Here is a 6,813-nt window from a genome sequence, read left to right on the forward strand (position 1 = left end):
TAATGAGGTCAGATTGTGGATATCCTCTTTCAGTAAGTCTGTCTAGTAATGAATTGAGTTCTCTGTGGAAATCCCCCTCCCTGCTACAATTTCGACGGATCCTAACCATCTCACCATAGGGGATACCTCTAGTGACAGATTTCGCATGATGACTATCAAATCTTAAAATAGAATTCGTAGCAATGGGTTTTCTATACAAAGTACTCTTGATTTTGTCACCTTCAATGAATAATTCAACATCCAGAAACATGATACGGGAGTAACTGTATTCTAATGTTAACTTTACATTGAACTTGTTATCATTTAAGTGACACAAATATTGATGAAGTTCTTCAACCGATCCCCTCCAAATCATGAGGATGTCGTCAATAAAACGAGTCCAAAATAAAATATTTTGGACTCGTTTTATTGACGACATTGCTACGAATTCTATTTTAAGATTTGATAGTCATCATGCGAAATCTGTCACTAGAGGTATCCCCTATGGTGAGATGGTTAGGATCCGTCGAAATTGTAGCAGGGAGGGGGATTTCCACAGAGAACTCAATTCATTACTAGACAGACTTACTGAAAGAGGATATCCACAATCTGACCTCATTAAAGCTAAAGAAAGAATCTATAAACGAGACAGGAAATCTACTTTGATCCCTAAGAAAAGAATTGGTAACACTAGAGGACAGGTAGCCTTTGTTACTAAGTATTGTGCACAAAAGGGTGCTCTGTTCAAGGCACTTAGTAAACACTGGGATATTTTGAAGGGAGTTCCAGCATTATCTAATGTGATTGGGGATCGTCCTGAGGTCATTTTTAAAAGATGTCCCACTATTAAGGAATTGATTGGCAGAAATTATTTGGAACCAATGATAGACAAAGATCCAGATTGGTTATCGAAACGTCCATCTGGCTTCTATGTGTGTGGTTCATGTAATGTCTGTGACTATGGATGTAACAAATTGAAGAAATTTTGTTATAATACTAATCAGGTTTATACCATCAAGGAATTCATCAATTGCAACAGTGAGAGTGTTGTCTATGTTATCAAGTGTGATTGCAATATGGTGTATATTGGTAGCACTAAGAGGAAACTCAAGGTCAGGATTCAGGAACACATAAGATCAATTCATAACAAGGATGAGAAGTCACCTATTTATCAGCATATCAGGGTTTGCCATCCCCTTAAGACTAGGATTAGTTTCCATGGAATAGAAAAGGTTTCACCATGGAAAAGGGGAGGCGATATGATCCTTCGGTTGAGACAAATTGAGGCAAGATGGATAGCGCGATGTAGATTGGTTAAACGGGGGCTAAATACGGAAAATGAATTTCATCACTTTTTATAATGATGTGTTTGACCCTCTGTATAAGTGTTCGTAGTGATACAACACTTTTTCTTGTAGCAATTGCAGTTGTATTATTGTTCTGACGTAATTGTATATTTGAGTTATTGTTGGAAGGGAAGGTATATTCAAGTATGGATATTTTTTGATATGCTATTGAGTGATATTTATTATAATAATGATTGGTACTAGGAGTTGAGCTACTATTTATGAAATATGGAAATTTAATCAAGTATTATTAAGAATCAGGTACGGTAATTTGCCCGCTATAAAGGATTAGGATTTTTGTCCATTCATAGCTCTCTGTTGTGAAACAGTTATACATTGCAGGATGGTACACGGGTGTTTCTTTCATAATCGTCGTAATGATTTGACAGAGTATGGGTGGTACTGTAGTATTTTAGATAAATTAGGGCAGAGTTATTGAGTGGATATGGAAATCCTATTGGATAATTCAATGTATTTTGTTGGGCAGATAAAATTATGGGAAAGGTAATAAACAGTCAAGATCCACGTAACCGGATATGTGTTTACGATTGATATAATTATTTGTTGTGAATATGGCTTGCATGTATCAACTCCGTAGTGTAGTAATTCTTAGCGTTTTTGATTGGTTACCTATAATAGGACATTGCGACTTCATTTTTGATTGGGTAGGACGGGTCCGGAAACGGAAAGAAACAGTGGAAACACTGAAATCCTTCAGGATTTTTCAACGTATTTGAACTGGCTGATAACATCAAGTAAACTGAAATAAATAGTCAACATCCACGTTACCGGATATGTGTGTAAGATGGATTGATTTAGTTTTGTTAATATGGCTGGTCGGCATTTACTCCGAAGACCAGTATTTCTCGGTGACTTAGTATGGTAAACCGGAAAGGATATCAATACTCATTCTGATTGGTGAGGACGATGTCGGAAACGGAAATAAAACAGTAGAGATCCATGTAACCGGATATGTAGATATGCATGACATCTATTTCCCTTATTTTGAGTAGCGGACGTAAGTGAGAACTATCTTTTGAGCTTTTAACAGATTATGCAGGGCGGACCGGGTAGGAGACTCAAGCTGGCGGGAATTCCGTTTAAGAAATGAGACAGGAGGGCTGCTTTGATTGGCTAGTATTGGGTTTAAATGGTGACGGGTGAAATGGAGCATTTGCACGCTGTGGATGGAAGACGCCAGACGTTGCCTGCCGAGACTCCCCATGTCACGAAACTACTGATATTGTTACCAGGTAAAATGGAGGGTGTAGAGGCGAGGGTCTCTTAGTAGAATTAGATGGTGGGTCTTTAAGTTGAATGTCTAAGAATCTAGAGTCCAGACATGATTTTCTAAATACTATTTTTGTATATTTTGTGTTTATCTCTGTTTAGGGACGGCACTTGTGGAATACTTTGATATAAGGTGAGGTGCAGTATTAATATGTTGCAGTAGGGTTTTAGAGCTGGTATTTACAAAAACAGATAGATGTCTTGCATATTTATTTAGATAACTGCTCAGCCTTCTCTTCCAATAATGACCAGTTGTTGATCCTCGAGTAGAATAACTCTTAGTATTCACAAGTTTAGTGTCAGGCTTTCTTCAACTAACTGATCAGCCCCTTTTTTTATAAATGCCTCCCCCTTAATTTCACAGTGACTACAAAGACTAAGCATTATTATCTGGGAAAGATAAAGAAGGGGAATTTCGGGCTAAGATTGGGCCAGTAGATAAATTTTCTTGAGGTAAGAAACTCATTTCTGAATAAACATTGCAATAATAAGGTGCTCAGTAAATTTGGGTTTTGGTGCTTTATGTTTCCTTGGTATTTTTGTAAGGACCTATCAGAGAATATATGGTTGGGGTACACATGTAGTTGTTCAGAAATAGTATCATTCAGATATAAATTATTTTGAAGATTATAGGTGTGTACTCTACTTTTTAGTTATGTCTAAATATGGACTGTTACATTAGGATTTGGAATGTTCATGTATTAAAACTCAAGGATTAGAGCTGTATTCCAATGCTATTTATTTTATCATTAGGATATTACTACAGTGGGAAACATATTTGTGGAATTCGGAATCAAGATCTTTTGTATATTCTCACAGGAGGTAGGCCTCGCACTTTTTCTTTTAATTGTCAAATCCTTTTTATTCATGGAGTTGATGGGAGAGTATACATTACGTTTTGTTAATATAACAGAAATGTTTGTAATTGATATTCTTCGATTCTGAGTAGATTGTCAAATAGGCAGGTGTCCTGAAAATGTAAAATTGTTGACAAAAATTTGTTGTTGTTTAGTTAATTGTGGTAGGATTATGTACCTAAAATACCTGTGATTAATTCTTTTTTATGTTATTTTCTTGATAATTACAGCCCTGATGATGTCCACCTTTGGACGAAACGCGTCGGCTGTACTGACAATGTATTGATTCGTGATTGAATGAAGATGTATCATTGATTGAACATTATCATCTCTGTTGAACAAAGACTGAATAAAGAACATTTGTTGGAATTCACTTTTGTGAACCTTGTAATTTCACCTGAACACTGTCGCTCCCTCAATCTCTTTTGAATTCAAGTTTGGACTTTACTGGATCGTTTCGGTGGATCCATTTGAGGTATTGAGCTGACATCATCTGGAAACTATTTTGACGAGCACTAATTGTATGAATTTGGTTTTTGTCGGTGCCCAATTTTGTACCCTCACCGTTTTCTCATTTGTGCATTCTGAATGTCCCCATCGCACTTTTCAGCAACTTACATTTGAGCAGAATAAACACCGAACTGAGCGGGAAGTCAGCAAGGAGGCAGCGCAAGTGCTTTTCAGAAGGAGCTGAGAGGACCCTTCTGGAAGTAGTTACCAGAGCAGACAAGGCTGGGATCCCGGGCTGGTTCTGAGCTGGGCTGGCTGGAGTGGAAACTGCTCTGCTCTGCTGAGAGCGACGCTGCCCTCGAGGAGGTGAGGAGGCAAGGTGAATTGGCCCAGAAAACTTTGGTTTTGGAGTCTGCAGCTTAAAAATTGGAGCTAAATTAACAAACTGGGAGGAAGATTTGTTTTCTTAACCCCTTAATTCACTCTACTTCAACTTTTGTGCCTGAAATTAATTCCATAAGGAAAGGAGAAGAGAGGGGAAAAAAGAGGTGGGAAAAAACATTAATAGGAGTGTGAAAAATCTGCTTTGTTGATTTAAAGGGGAGTTAAAGATGGGAAGGCACAATAAGCACAACAATCCTGTCGCTAAAGTCAATTCTGCGGCAGGTCTAAATGACAAAACTCGTTTGGTGAAGGCAAAAGCGCTTTCTTCAACGGTCAGTTCTGGACACTCAGTTAACAGCCCCGGCCTCAATTCAAGTTTAGAGAGCTCGGAAGAGGAGCTGGTCGGGGAGCCTGCCGAGCCATTCTTGGAAGATGGGGTCCGAGTAGTCCAACCTCCGTTGGTGAATATTGAAACTGCTAAAGAAAAATCTAGATGATGATCCTACAGCAGGGAACAGCAAGGAGGAGGGAAAGAGTATGAATGAATTTTCACTATTTACGAAAAAGACATTTCAGGTGGCCCCTCCTCAATTCAATGCCCAACTACCTCGACTGCTTGAGAGGGCAGCCGTGATAGAAGACATCCTCAACAGCTCGTTTCAGGCCTCACCCCCACCTACATCTTCATTTATTTCGCCACTTGCAACAGCCCAGGCTGCTTCCTCATCCATCTTTACAGCACAAGAACTAAACAAAAGCTGTATGACCGAGGTAACATCTCCCTCCTCTGGGGATACGCCATTACTCCATACTCAGCTTGTGCAGATTCAGACTCCAGCAGTAGATGCATCAGGATCACAGTTAGGGGTCCAGGAACAGCAAGAAAGCCTGCTACAACTGTAGGATGGCAATAACGTTGGACCACCGGGCCCGCCCCCAGGGGGTCAGAAAGGGACAAAGAATCGACAACTTATGGCTTCAGAATCTGTAGAACCCTCAATGGTTGCTTTGCCTAACGCAGCCCTCACAAAGCAGATGAATATCAAGATCTTGCTAAACCTGATTCTTGAGGAGATAAGAAAGATGAAGAGTTCTCTTGAAAATGAAATAGCCTCTCTCTATCAGCACCTCGGGAAAATAGAAGAAGCATAGCTTGCCTTCCAGTAAAAATTCAAGAAGCTGAGTCAAGGATCGCACAGCTACAGGACCACATGGGCTCCATGCTCTCAAAAGTAAATGAAGTCACCAAGGATAAGAACATTTTAGAGAACAAACTTGAAGAGCTTGAAAATCACTCACGGTGCTTGACTTTGCGAATAATGGGGATTCCCGAGGGAAGGGAGAGCGTCCAGGTGTTGCAATGAGTCGAATCTTTTATTAAGCAACGGGTATTGCCTGAGTATAACAGGGATCTTGCAATCACAATGGCCCACAGAATTCCATTTCATCCACTGCCTAACTCTAACAATCCACACACCATCTTAGTTTACCTCGCTGACTATCGTGTTAAAGAAAGGAATTTGGCTAAGGCTAAACAACAAAGACAATTCCCAATTAATGAAACTTCGAAGTGCTAAATTTATTCCGAAATGTCAGCGACTGCTGCTCGTAGGCGCAAAGAGTTTGTCAAACTGCTCTTTCTTTTTAAGCTCAAGGTGCGCATGCTTCTATAGCCCAGCAATCCAAGCTACGTGTTCTTCTGAGGGGGAAATTTCACATGTTCTCTAATCTAGAAAATGCCCAGGGTCTTCTCAAGGAGATCTCAGCCTCAAAGTGAAATGATAGACTGGATAATGTTCTCTTCATCTCATCTAAGTTCACCTAAGTTCACTATTGCCGGGGGGAGGTGGGTCATCGAGGGTGCAGGTCAATGGCACCCAAAAGAGAAGTTAGGGGGGGAGATGTGGTTAGTGTTGTGGTCCACATTTCTAGAAGGGGGGTTGTGGAGGGAGGGGTGGGTCCACAAAAGTGTGCAGCTGTAAAATGAGCAGTAGCAGGGGCAGTTGGGGAAAGATCATCAGGATTGTAGGATTGTTTGTTTATCATTTGAAACTTTGTAGAAATAAGTGGTGTATTATTTCATGTAACGTTAATGGGTTACTAAACAAATAAAAGTATGGAGAACTAATTAGGTGGCTAGCTTCCTTTTCGCCCTAGGTATTATTTCTTCAAGACACTCACTTAAAAAACAACTTCCCAATGCTATTTCTCCCAAGCGTTTTTTCCCATGCTTTTTTTTGCTTCAGCTGGGTAAGCAAAAAGAGGAGTAGCTATCTATTTTTGCAGAGGTCTTCTGTGGGAATTTGGTCAAGTCCAGATAGACCGCTCTGGAAGGCTACTATGGCCCAGTAGTAGACAATATCACGGCTCTACTTAAAATCAGTGAGCTACTCAGGGGGGCATGGGGAAGGATCATTTTGGGTGGGGATTTTAATTTCATTCGAGCTTTTTAAAATAATCTTCTCTAATAAGAACAAGAAAGAGTTGAAGCCCAAAACTATAAAAGT

General features: G+C 39.9%; 1 long non-coding RNA gene across 1 annotated transcript; it reads left to right on the forward strand.

Annotated features, from left to right (window-relative positions):
* The first annotated feature begins 2,716 nt into the window (after nt 1–2,716).
* LOC144819411 (uncharacterized) lies at nt 2,717–3,827 on the forward strand. Its single transcript, XR_013607353.1, has 3 exons — nt 2,717–2,748; nt 2,980–3,068; nt 3,703–3,827. It is a non-coding gene; the product is annotated as an uncharacterized LOC144819411 (long non-coding RNA).
* Nucleotides 3,828–6,813: the final 2,986 nt, after the last annotated feature.

Source organism: Lissotriton helveticus, chromosome 2_1, assembly GCF_964261635.1.
Source record: "Lissotriton helveticus chromosome 2_1, aLisHel1.1, whole genome shotgun sequence".
NCBI classification, from domain to species: domain Eukaryota; kingdom Metazoa; phylum Chordata; class Amphibia; order Caudata; family Salamandridae; genus Lissotriton; species Lissotriton helveticus.